A 13,752-nucleotide genomic window follows, 5' to 3' on the forward strand; every position below is an offset into this window, starting at 1 on the left:
TCTTGTTAAGCTGGCGACATCATGGAATAGTAAGCAATATGTTCCAAAGCTTTATTCCAAAAAGTTCTTAGGTATAAAAACACAGGCCAACATTTTTTGGAGGTGGAGGGCTTAATCCAGCTGGATTGCTTTGGTGCCGGATTTCTTCATATTTTTATTGGACACTTTGGGATTGCAGCCAGGCACAAAGGGACAGGTGAGCAGGAAAAAAAACCTTTTTTACTTATGATCATGGAATAGTAGCTGCAGAGCTGAGTAAAATGTTTTTTTTTTAAATTTTTTATTTCTTCTTTCTATTCACGTAAAGTTTAGGCTATAATTTGTTATAGTTTAAGTGAACGTTACCAGAGATTTGTCTCTGAGGGTGTGTGCATCTTCCCCTGCATGAGCTTGACCAATCGCAAGCAGTCAGCGTCATGCAGGGGAGATAAGCACACACCCTCCTCTTCTTGCTGATCTCTGCAATTACTATGTAGAGATACAGCAGAGCTGAGTTATGTATCATTAGAAACACTTCCAGATCTCAACTTATGGCAGTCAGAGCACTGTGAGTTGAACTTTAAAAGCAGTTTATAATGATACATGACTCAGCACTGCGGTATCGCTACATGGAAACTGCAGAGTTATTTACCATTAAAAACCCTTTTAGATGTCCTCTCACAGTAATTTCATCTCTCACCCTTCCCCCACACTGAGTGCCTTGAGATGAGATCTGGAAGGGTTTGTAATGAAACACAACTCACCTCTGCTGTTTCTCTACCCAGTGGCTGCAAAGATCAGTGAGGCAAGGAGGGCGTGTTCTTTTCTCCCCTGCATGACCTTGCCTGATAATGATTGGTCAACCTCATCTCACACGGGGGAAGAAGTGCACACCTACAGAGACAAATCTCTGGTAACACCCAGTTAAACTATAACATAAATTATAACTTAAAGTTTACAAGTTAATGTATACGCAACTGAGAAGAGAAATTAAAGACTAAATTTTATTCTGCTCTGCTGCGACTATTCTATAATTTGGCCAGTTTAACATGCTCAAACTGCTAAGAGATCCTCTGAAGTCCTGTTTTTCCAGCAATAAACAGACTGGTAAATCACTTCTTGGTGCATTATATGTACTCTACATTTTAGAATTGTATCTTTTTTTTTTTTATTCCAAAATAGTCATTAATTAGATTTTCTTCATTTATTTTTCAACGATACTTGTGCCTGGCAGCCTGTACTTTAGTTGATGCACCAGTGAATCCTCTTTAAATGTCCCATAGGGGATGTAATTGAATGATACAAAAGCGTCTACTGACATACGAGATGGATTAAATTATTTTAGCTGATGTTTCAAAGCTTTGCAAAATACACACTGAATTTGTCTCAGAAGATGGATGAAGTTACTTGTCTTCTGTGAAATTAGATTGCAAGTAAATATGAGTGCTACTAATCACTGAGCTGTAAGATTCCTCCTGGATGGCAGCAGAAGTGATCTGTTTCTTTGGTGATGAAGGAGGGAAAATTTTTCTATAGGGCCGGTCTGAAACTTAAAACCCAGAAAACAAAGATCTGAAAATTAAAGTCATGTACATTATGTTCCAGATTTAAGCCTCCCATCCACTTCAGATAGCAGTCGGCCGAACGATGGCTATTTTGCCCAACTCCCCAATATGCAAGAGAGAGAGACTCTGCCAGTTTTCTCTTTATGACCACTTATATCTTATAGAACAAAAGGATCAACAGCCTAAATTTGGACATGTTGGATCCTTAACTCCTTGTGTAGTGTCCACTCGTCGTCTCTATGCATCGTGATTATCAGCAGTGGTCATGTGCTGACCCTACACGTCATCTCTTGAGCTTGTTAAAAAGAGACCAGTGAGGGACCAAGAAATCATCGTGGTGGGGTGGCAAAGCATTGATTAGGTGAGGGTAAGGGACTTGTCTAGCATTCCTCTTCTTGTAGCTGTTCGCCTCATGGTTAGCTGATAGGACAAATGTAGCATTAAAGGGCACTAATTGAAGTCACTGAAAAACCATGTAATACATTGTCACACTCCATAGTCAGTCGCATGCGGCATCGGCTCTCTGTTATGTCTAATAGACATCAGTCCTGAGTCGAGGACTTCAACTCTGGGTCATCTAAGGGATAGATCTTTTGAAATGTACAGTGTATGTAATTTTTTTATATATAGTTTATTCTCTCAAAGAACTTTTTATTATCTAAAATTAGAGGACAACAACTAATAGAGCATATGGGCATCAACCAGGGAGGTCCTCTGACCTCCGACCCATGTCCCTCTTATAAATCAGTGGAGAGCTACTTAAAATCTGAAGGCCCACCATGTATATATACAATACATGGTGGGGGTGTAGAAAACCAGCCTACATTGATCAGCATACTTACACTACAGGGTTGATTTGAGACGAGACAACCCCTTTAATTGCCAATGAAGATTACTCCTAGCAGACATGTCTACAGGTTTTTTTGATGACACAGAATTGAGTGGTCTATACAGCAGTACATACCGTATATTCCGGCGTATAAGACGACCTGGTGTATAAGACGACCCCCCTACTTTCCTGTTAAAATATAGAGTTTAGGATATATTCACCGTATAAGACTACCCCTTTTCCAACGCATACCAAACACCGGTAAAAATTAAAAAAAAACAGATTTGAATTTAACATGGTCCTTTTTTAATTTAAATTCTTATGACATGCAGGTATATAGCAGGAAAACTGTCACTCATAAACATATTAAAATAGGGGGGACCCCACGTCATTTTTTGGGGGGGTCCCCCATTCTAATAGCTAGTAAAGGCTAGGTATTCAGCTGGGGGCTGATATTAGTAGCCTGGGAAGCTCCGTGGGTATTACCCCCTTCCCAGACTTCAAACATCTGCCCCAGCCGTCTGCTTAACCTCCGCTAGAGACTATAATGATGGTGGATCCCACGCCAATTTTCTTTTTAAAAAATCCTTTATTTTAACACTAAATGACAATTGAGGGGTTAATAAAGATGCAGTCCCTAAATTATTAATTTTGTAATTAATTTTTCCCAAAAATGTTGACGTGGGGCTTCGCCATATTTTTGTGTCCAGCCAGGTACAGCAGGCAGGAACGGGCTGCCCCCAACCACCAGCTGCCTATTTGTACCTGGCCGGACACAACAATATAGGGAAGCCCTTTTTTTTTTAATTATTTCATGAAATAATAAAAAAAAAAAATACGTGGGGCTTCGCCCTATTTTTGTGTCCAGCCAGGTACAACTAGGCAGCTGGGGGCTGGAATCTGCAGCGCAGGGAGGCCCAAGCTTTCTGGGCCCCCCCTGCTGCAAATTGCAGTCCGCAGCCACCCCGGAAAATGGCGCGTTCATAGAAGCGCCATCTTCTGGCGCTGTACCCAACTCATCCAGGGCCCTGGTGCGGTGGCTCACTGGGTAATAAAGGGGTTAGGGCCAGCTTGGCATTATCAGCTGGCCCTAAGCCCGAAATTCATGGGGTCACGCCAATATTAGACATGACCGCCATGAATTTCTAGTAAAGTAATTAAAAAAAACACAACACCCAGAATAAAGTCCTTTAATTGAAATAAAGACACAATTTTTTAATGTTCTAAATTAAACCATACTTACCATCACGCCCATTCCAGCTGAAGCCAACGATCTCCTGCAATAAAAGTAAAATAATAAAGCAACCTCATCCTTACCTCTCCATGGTTCCCAGGACCGGTCCAGCTCTGCTACATTCACATGACAGGCTGCACCGCAGCAGAACGCTGCCGTTCAGCTTGCCATGCGGCAGACACTGAGAAGCGCAGGCATACTTGTGCTCCTCAGTGTCTGACTGTGACGGCATCCAGATGAGCCGAGATCATGTCCAATGAACTCAGCTCACCTCATGCACGTCACTGACAGCGTGGGAAAATTCTCCTGCTCCCCGCATGCGCAGTAGAAGTTTCCCACGCTGTCAGTGACGGACGTCCAGGAGGTGAGCTGAGTTCATTGTCGGCTCATCTGGATGCCGTCACAGAGAGACACTGAGGAGCGCAAGCATGCCTGCGCTTCTCAGTGTCTGCGGGATGAGAGGCTGGATGGCAGTGTTCTGCTGCGGTCCAGCCTGTCATCTCGATGTAGCAGAGCTGAAGCTGTCCTGGGAACCATGGAAAGGTAAGGATGAGGTTGCTTTATTATTTTTCTTTTATTGCAGGAGATCGTTGGCTTCAGCTGGAATGGGCGTGATGGTAAGTATGGTTTAATTTAGAACAATAAAGAATTGTGTCTTTATTTCAATTAAAGGACTTTATTCTGGGTGTTTGTGTTTTTTTTTAACTTTGACTATGGGGTTAGTAATGGGGGTGTCTTATAGACGCCTCTCCATTACTAACCTGGGCTTGATGTCAGCTGGCATTATAAGCTGACATCAACCCCAGCCCTATTACCCCACTGCCACCGCACCAGGGCAGCGTGGAAGAGCGAGGCTAAGTGCCAGAATTGGCGCATCCTATGGATGCGCCATTTCTGGGGCGGCTGACGGCTGGTGTTTCTAGCCTGGGAGGGGGCCAATATTCATGGCTCCCTTCCTGGGCTATTAATATCAGCCCCCAGCTGTCTGCCTAGCCTTTGCTAGCTATTAAATTAGGGGGGACCCCACGTCATTTTTTTGGGGGGGTTCCCCATTTTAATAGCTAGTAAAGACTAGGTATTCAGCTGGGGGCTGATATTAGTAGCCTGGGAAGCTCTGTGGGTATTACCCCCTTCCCAGGCTTCAAACATCTGCCCCAGTCGTCTGCTTAACCTCCGCTAGAGCCTAAAATTAAGGGGAACCCCACGCCAATTTTTTTAATAATAAATCCTTTATTTTAATACTAAATGACAAGTACAGTAATCAACACTGTCACTGTACTTCATATATATGTGACTGACATGTTTCTATCTATCTAATCTATGTGTGAAGCTCTATTCTGTCTGTTATAAATTGTCGGGTACAGATGCTGAATTGCCGGCCGGCTTTTTTAAAGAGACGGTGCATGAAAACACTATTATTTTTTTTAATAAATCCTTTGCAGTAAATGACAAGTACAGTAAGCAATACTGTCACTGTACTTCATATATATGTGACTGACATGTTTCTATCTATCTAATCTATGTGTGATGCTCTATTCTTTCTATTCTAAATTGTCGGGTGCCGGCTTATGCCGCTGCTGAATTGCCGGCTTTTTATATATTGTCACAGAAGCGATGCGAACTTCCCTGCTCCGGACACAGCGCAGCGCTTCTGTGACAAGTGAAAGCTGTCGGCACAGAAGTCCTGCCCTGTGTCCGGAGCTGGGAATACGCAGCGATGTGTCAGTTTCAGCACAGAAGCGCTGACTGTCTGGACGTACCGCCGCCGTATTTTAACTCCCTCCACCTTATATTAACTCCGACATGGCAGGGATACGGCCACGGCAGCTTATTAACACCCCCAGAGTATCCCCGCATGTCAATTTCTGAAAGTTCAAAAGCATTACCGGCGTATAAGACGACCCCAGACTAGACAGAAGATTTTTCAGTCTTCAAAAGTCGTCTTATACGCCGGAATATACGGTATTCATAGAGAAACTGGAAAAAGATAATGAGAGAATAGTCCTGCATGGGATTTATAACAGCTGAATTTAAAGAGGGTTTTCTGGCCCAAAAAAACCTCAAATGAGCTTCAGATGGTAAATGATATAATTTACTCCTACAGTTCTATAATACACTGATCAAAAAATAAAGGGAACACTTAAACAACAGAATATAACTCCAAGTAAATCAAACTTCTGTGAAATCAAACTGTCCAATTAGGATGCAACACTGATTGACAATCAATTGCACATGCTGTTGTGCAAATGGAATAGACAATAGATAGAAATTATTGGCAATTATCAAGACACCCTCAATAAAGGAGTGGTTCTGCAGGTGGGGACCACAGACCACATCTCAGTACCAATGCTTTCTGGCTGATGTTTTGGTCACTTTTGAATGTTGGTTTTGCTTTCACACTCGTGGTAGCATGAGACGGACTCTACAACCCACAGAAGTTGCTCAGGTAGTGCAGCTCATCCAGGATGGCACATCAATTCGAGCTGTGGCAAGAAGGTTTGCTGTGTCTGTCAGCGTAGTGTCCAGAGGCTGGAGGCGCTACCAGGAGACAGGCCAGTACACCAGGAGACATGGAGGGGGCCGTAGAAGGGCAACAACCCAGCAGCAGGACTGCTTCCTCCGCCTTTGTGCAAGGAGGAACAGGAGGAGCACTGCCAGAGCCCTGCAAAATGACCTCCAGCAGGCCACAAATGTGCATGTGTCTGCACAAACGGTTAGAAATCGTCTCCATGAGAGTGGTATGAGGGCCCGACGTCCACATATGGGGGTTGTGCTCACAGCCCAACACTGTGCAGGACACTTTGCATTTGCCACAGAACACCAGGATTGGCAAAGTCGCCAATGGTGCCCTGTGCTCTTCACAGATGAAAGCAGGTTCACACTGAGCACATGTGACAGATGTGACAGAGTCTGGAGACGCCGTGGAGAGCGATCTGCTGCCTGCAACATCCTTCAGCATGACCGGTTTGGCAGTGGGTCAGTAATGGTGTGGGGTGGCATTTCTTTGGAGGGCCGCACAGCCCTCCATGTGCTCGCCAGAGGTAGCCTGACTGCCATTAGGTACCGAGATGAGATCCTCACACACCTTGTGAGACCATATGCTGGTGCGGTTGGCCCTGGGTTCCTCCTAATGCAGGACAATGCCAGACCTCATGTGGCTGGAGTGTGTCAGCAGTTCCTGCAAGATGAAGGCATTGAAGCTATGGACTGGCCCGCCCGTTCCCCAGACCTGAATCCGATTGAGCACATCTGGGACATCATGTCTCGCTCCATCCACCAACGTCACGTTGCACCACAGACTGTCCAGGAGTTGGCGGATGCTTTAGTCCAGGTCTGGGAGGAGATCCCACAGGAGACCATCTGCAACCTCATCAGGAGCATGCCCAGGCGTTGTAGGGAGGTCATACAGGCACGTGGAGGCCACACACAATACTGAGACTCATTTTGACTTGTTTTAAGGACATTACATGAAAGTTGGATCAGCCTGTAGTGTGTTTTTCCACTTTAATTTTTGGGGTGACTCTAAATCCAGACCTCCTTTGGTTAATAAATTTGATTTCCATTGATGATTTTTGTGTGATTTTGTTGTCAGCACATTCAACTTTGTACAGAGCAAAGTATTCAATGAGAATATTTCATTCATTCAGATCTAGGAAGTGTTATTTGAGTGTTTCCTTTATTTTTTTGAGCAGTGTAGTATGTGCCTGATCATCTGATAGGAACTCCGTCCAGGCCACTTTGCTTATGGCCCTGTGCTCAACACAGAATAGTGCCAGTTACTAGAGCCATGTGTGAAGGGGGCTGGCTGCTTATTTCAATATCTAAGCCAGTTTCTGTCTCGGACACAGCCAGTTTATACAATGAAAATCAGGCTGGATTGGCTTTTGAAATTAGCAGTTACAGCCGGCCAGCCCCATCACACATAGCACGGTGTGAGCACAGGACCTGAAGGAGAACAACCGGGACCCAGGATGGAGCAGCTACCGGGCGGTGGGGACTTGTGGTCTAGCAGAAGGGCATTACTAAGCTATAGAATTTACTATCTGATGCTCCGTTTATGTATCTTTTTAACTGGAAAAAAAATTCTGAAATCTAAATTTGGCTATCGGCATGTGCCGTTGTGACATACTTGTATCCTACAGCCCTTGTGGAATATGGTGGGACTTTACCATGTAGAAAAAAAAGATCAGACCTTATTAATTCTTATTCAGCTGCTTTTCAGCATCCTGTAAATCTGATCTAACATAACAGTATTCAGTGATTACACACCAGGTTCATGTAGGTTTCTTGACTCCATGACCTTGTCTGCAGACCTTTTAATGAGACAAACGTCGCACTACCGACCAGCCTGCCACTCCAAAAACTCCAGGCCCAGAAAGAACACATCTGTGTCCCAGAAAAATAAGTTTTGTAAGAAAACCTCATTTTCTAGGACTTTTATTCTATTTTTGATACCCTCCCTACAGGATTTTCTCTCCTGGAAGCACTCTCATGGGTTCTAAAATAGGACCTTACGAAGGGTTTAAGACCATATTATATGTCTTTAATTTTATGTGGCGGTCAGAGCAATAAAAGGGTAGGGGCTTATTTTTAAGATACATTTTTATGAAGGTCTTTACTATAAATTCATTGTGTGGGAGAGAGAGGGGAGATCCTTTATAGCTTATTCTTGACTTTAAACAGTATTTGTTGTGAAGGGAGATGCATTATGGATCGTTTTTGTGGGGGAGCGTGGAATTGTTAAAAAAAAATCTGTGTGGGGGTGAGGGGGATCCTTTATAACTACAGATCATCTGTATGGAGGAGGAGGCTTTGATTTTAATGTGCAAATTGAGGAGGAACTATTCATAGATTTGTGTTGGAGAAGACAATTTGGCTACACGGGACTTCTCAAATTTTGCAGATTTCCTGTGAAAAACAGCAGCATATAAGATTTAAAAGCAAAAAAAGAAAACACTATACTTCCATAACTCTCTTGCTTGGTCCTTTGCTAGTCTCTGCAACCCAATGTTTTGGGAAGTTACCAATTAGGATGTGACCTCTGCAACATGGGAATAGATGTCATCACAGGAGGTCACGTTATGTAGAAACTAGAATGGGACAAGGCAAGAGAGCCAATGAAGTACTTTGTGAACAGTTGTTTTTTTTTTGTTTGTTTGTTTTTTGGCTTTGTGTTTTTGGTTTTATTTTAGAGACTTATGGATTTTTCTGCAGGTTAGTCATGGATCTAGTGTAAAATTTGCACAAATTTGTTTCTTCATTTTAAAATAAAAATTGAAACCACGCCATATTTTCTTTTCCATACTTCTGATTTGTGCCAGTGACATCTAGTTTCTTATGGATAAAAACCTGCACGACCTACCATTGATGCATCCTGTTAATAGATTTACCTAACTGATGGACGATTCACTTTGATTTTCATAAAATTATACTCTTTCCAGCCTTTTTTATTTTAATTGCCTTTTATTACACATTTATGACCTCCGATGAAAAGGTAGAAAGTAATAACTGTACATGTAGCTGTAATCTGCAGTAATTGAATGAGTTAATTGCTTTGGTTTGTTACAAAGGGCAGACTGTTAATTGATGTATAAAATACATTAATGACACCTCCAAGTTCTAGTCATCGTCCATTTATTGAGTAAATTGTATGATGCCATGAAAACCTACTAATAATGTCAAATGGTCATTTACAGCTTACAGGAGACCTGCTAACCCCTGCTAAAGTTATGCTGAGGGCATGCTTCCATCAGCACCAACAACTGGGTGCTGTCCTATCAAAAGACTTTAAAAAAATGTTCAAAAAGCTTCAAAACTGCTTAAGGAAAGTTAAAACTTCACCAAAAAAAAACCCAAAGGCTTTGTGCACACTGAGTCTTATTGCTGAGTTTTTGGAGTGGAAACTATGTACACCCAGAGTCTTTTTGCAGAGTTTTTTATTTTTGAGCAAACTGAGCAGAACCTCCCAAATTTTTGAGGAGGGTTTGAAGAGTAGGGGGAAGGGTTTGAAGATTGTGGGGAGACACATAGCCACTGATCATGTGCATACAAAGTGTTTTTGGAGTGGGAACTGAGAGGAAACTTTCAAAATCATCCTCAAAAATGTAGACTTTCTGCTTCAAAACCCATTAAATAAACATCATGTGCACATAGCCACTAGGCAGAAAGTTTTTGAGTAGTTTTGCATTAATTTGTAGTATTTGGAGAGTTACTCAGTTTCTGTTCTGACAGCTCAGCAGGAAGACTCCCTGTGCACATAACCCAAAATAAAGGAGCTTTTCCTGAAGCTATTTCCACTAGAAAACTTGTTTTTAACCACCTGGAAAAAAAAAAAAAACCTCTGCGTGCACATACCCTAATAAATGATGCATGTAGAAGTTCCCTATTAATTTGCATAGCTATATTTCATAAATAGTTAATTCTGTCACTATAATTATAGTTCTTGTTTGAAACTATTATTTTGATATCGCTTCTTAGGTCATTTCCCCATGAACAATAGCTGTTTGTTTGCCGGTGCTGTGCTGCCATTTCTGCAGGATGAATTCTCTTTTTGTAGCATTGCACCATCGTCGTACTTGCCTCTCCTGGATTATAAGAGGTTAAATCTGCTAGTAAATCTGACCCTTGTGACTTCTCGGTGCAATGGATTCTGGCAGCACCAATGTCCTGTGTCCCTATATAACTTGTCTTGTGTAGCAGACTGCAAACTCTACGGTTCACTAATTGGAGATGAATTGATTCTTCGCAGGGTTACACGCTGTCTTCTGAAGGGAGACTGATAAATGACATCAGTACAGACAAGTATGGCGTTCTTCAATCAAGGGATGGGAATATGAAGTATTGTTACACTGCATTAGTCAAAACTGTCTTCATTCTCACGTGTGACATTAGAAAATGCAGCAATGTTGACACAATCTGAAGTATTTTGGCAAGTAACAGTTCGTACAATAACACAATGAGTTTTTAACAGTGTTGGAATATTTTTCCATGTCTTATCACAAATGGTAAAGGATAGAAAAACACAGCTGCAAAACCGAGAACAACAAAGGTTTTACTGATTTTATAAGTTAACGGGTTATTCCCAAAATAATAAGTTATCCCCTATCCATGGGAAATTTACTGCTCGCTTGGGATTTGACCGCTGGGATCCTTTGCAATCTTGAGATCGGGGCCCTGGAGCCGTGCTCTGCCAAGACGCATCTTGAATGAAGCAGAGATGTTCATTCATTTTCTATGGGACAGCCAGAGCCCCTGATCCCCTTTTGCTGACCACTAAGGAGCAAGTCTCCCATTAACATAGACATTCTATAATATTCATACATTTCTGACCTAATCTCTCATGACTTTACCTTCATAATCTCATGTCCTCAAAAGATCTGTTTCTTTGCTCTCATCTGCTCTTCGACAGCTGTCACCAAAATTTCTCCCATGCAAAATCATTATTCTGGAACTCACTACCCCAATTGGTCAATCTCTCATCTACCTTCAACAGTTATCTAGAAATCCATCTCGTCAGGAAAGCCTACAACCAACAATAACCTGGATGCTGCTACAAGACCATATGAGCAGCTGCTACGCCCTTCTACCATCTCCTACCCTATTCACTTGATGATTCTAAAGGGCCCCCATACGCATTGGACTAACGTTGGCCAAACCGGCTCATTTTTATGGGTTTGGCCAACAGTCAAATTTGTATGGGGGGCCTTCCAAGAGATATCGGTGGAGCTATGGATTCGGCATGCCTGATTTTGGACTATTGATCCCTTTGTTCTCTAAGGGTGCTTTCACATTGTGTTTCTGCACCCGTTCGGTGGCTCCGTCTGAGTTAATGTCCGCACCCCCCGCAAAACTGAGTTCGGACATATGCGCTGACGGGGCCATAGACTGTATTGGTGACGCCATGCATCACTTTCTGGAGTGTACGCCTACAGGAGGAGGACACTCAGACTCAGTCTACTACGTCTGAGTGTCCGTCTCGAGTAGGCGTACACTCCCGAAAATGATGCACATCTGCTCTGCCACCACCATTACAGTCTGTGGCTCCATCGGCACAAATGTGCGGTGGTTCAGACGTTCGCTCCGACGGGCCACTGAACGACTGCCAGAATGCAATGTGAAAGTACCCTAAGAGATAAGCCACCCTCTAAGATGTTTGACAGCTCTCTGAGGACACAGAAGCTCTCCTGCCATACCTGCTGGCCAAATGATCGGACAAACATCTACTGTGTATGGAGGGCTTTTAAGCCATTTACCTGCTAACACATTTTCACTTACTCAGTAATTGTATAAAATACTATGAGTAGTAGCTGTTAATTTTATGCCTTTTTGATTCTTGTGGAGCTGAAAAAGGAAATTGTGAAATTCTCACCGGAAAAGTGTAATTGACTTGTGGGATGATTCACTCACTCACATGATGAGCTCTGGACATGTATACAGAGAAGCTACTGGCAAATGTTGCCATGTTTTTGTAAAGTAACAAATTTTGGCTAGATTTTTAGATACATTCTTGTTCCCTTGAAGGAGAACTATTAGAAAAAAAATGAAAAAGCTGAATTACTAATGAATGAAGTTGTTGCTCCTTTGATTACTGCCGCTCTCATGTTACAAGCTTACGAGAACACTTCATAAAAGGGAGATTGATTGGGTGAATGAGTGCTTGTATCCATATACAAACATTTTAAAGGGGTTTTCCGAGATTCCAAAAAATGAGAGACGGGATGGTATAAAATACCACAAGAACTGATACTGGAATGTTAAATCACCTGCCTCTCCAGCTTGGCCACTCCAGGGTTACACATAATTTTTTCTGCTGATGGCCTGCAACCATGTGATTGCTGCAGACAATCACCGATCTCCGCAGTGTATTATACTATACCGCTGCTGCCAATCATTTGCTAGAGCAGTCACATGGGTAGATGAGATGTCATCACTGCAGCCATATAAACAAGGATGGATGTGGTACACCAGGCAGCGCAATTCAAAGAAATACTAAACACAGAAAATTAAAAAGTATTCCATCATTTCCTATCTTAGTCTCCTTCTTCTCTATGTCTCAGAAGATCATCCATATCCCACGTCCTCCTCACTGTCCTGTGTGCTGCCTTAATACAACTGGCTGCAGCAGAAAAGCCTATGCTATCACCTGTCTGTAGTTGGAGAAATTAAGTCCCATCCATTTGGTAAAGGACGTGTAGCTTTAGTCTGTCTCCAACAGGACTTCTAAAAGATGTAATGTTTCAGGATAATGCAGGAAACACTGCAGACTAATTACATACAGGGGGTAACGGTATTTTTTGTTTAATTCATGTAGCGTTCCTAACAGGTGTTATAGCTTCTTTAGTTGTTTTCTACTAGTATTTCCAGCTCCCAATTTATTTTTTTTTTCAGAATTTTGAAAAACCTCTTAATATATGTTGGGATGTATGAAGCCATTGATGTAAATGATCATTTTGATCTCTAAGGAGAAGATTTATTAACAATTATGAAAAACTGTAACAGTTGGAGCAACACAATAGATTGTAGCCTTATACATTGTTTCATGAATCCCATGTATTTATTTATTTTATTTATTTTACTCACTTATATAGCACCATTAATTTCACAGCACTTTACAGACATTATCGGCGCTGTCCCCATTGGGGCTCACAATCTACATTCCCTATCAGTATGTCTTTGGAGTGTGGAAGGAAACTGGAGAACCCGGAGGAATAAACACAAACACGGGGAGAACATATAGACTCCTTGCAGATATTGTCCTTTGGTGGGATTTGAACCCAGGACCCCACAGCTGCAAGGCTGCAGTGCTAACCACTGAGCCATGTTACTTTCCTGGATCATGCCAAAAAAATGTGTATGTATTACTAAATACAGTACAGACCAAAAGTTTGGACGCACCTCATTTAAAGATTTTTCTGTATTTTCATGACTATGAAAATTGTACATTCACCCTGAAGGCATCAAAACTATGAATTAACACATGTGGAATTATATACTTAACAAAAAAGTGTGAAACAACTGAAAATATGTCTTATATTCTAGGTTCTTCAAAGTAGCCACCTTTTGCTTTGATGACTGCTTTGCACACTCTTGGCATTCTCTTGATGAGTTTCAAGAGGTAGTCACCGGAAATGGTCTTCCAACAATCT

The 13,752-nt window shown here is 42.2% G+C and overlaps 1 protein-coding gene across 2 annotated transcripts in view; it reads left to right on the forward strand.

Moving 5' to 3' along the window:
- Window positions 1-13,752, forward strand: part of PLCL2 (phospholipase C like 2) — a 228,996-nt gene that overhangs the window by 19,360 nt on the left and 195,884 nt on the right. The window contains exon 2 of one of the 2 annotated variants that reach the window (XM_073677945.1): window positions 10,356-10,408. The exons of the other annotated variant lie outside the window; for it this stretch is intronic. The gene's annotated coding sequence lies outside the window, so the exon portion shown is untranslated. The remainder of the gene's footprint in view (window positions 1-10,355; window positions 10,409-13,752) is intronic. 2 annotated transcript variants of the gene reach the window in all.

The sequence above is a fragment of the Phyllobates terribilis genome, unplaced genomic scaffold (assembly GCF_046119375.1).
Source record: "Phyllobates terribilis strain yellow unplaced genomic scaffold, ASM4611937v1 Scaffold_4__5_contigs__length_816908805, whole genome shotgun sequence".
NCBI lineage: Eukaryota > Metazoa > Chordata > Amphibia > Anura > Dendrobatidae > Phyllobates > Phyllobates terribilis.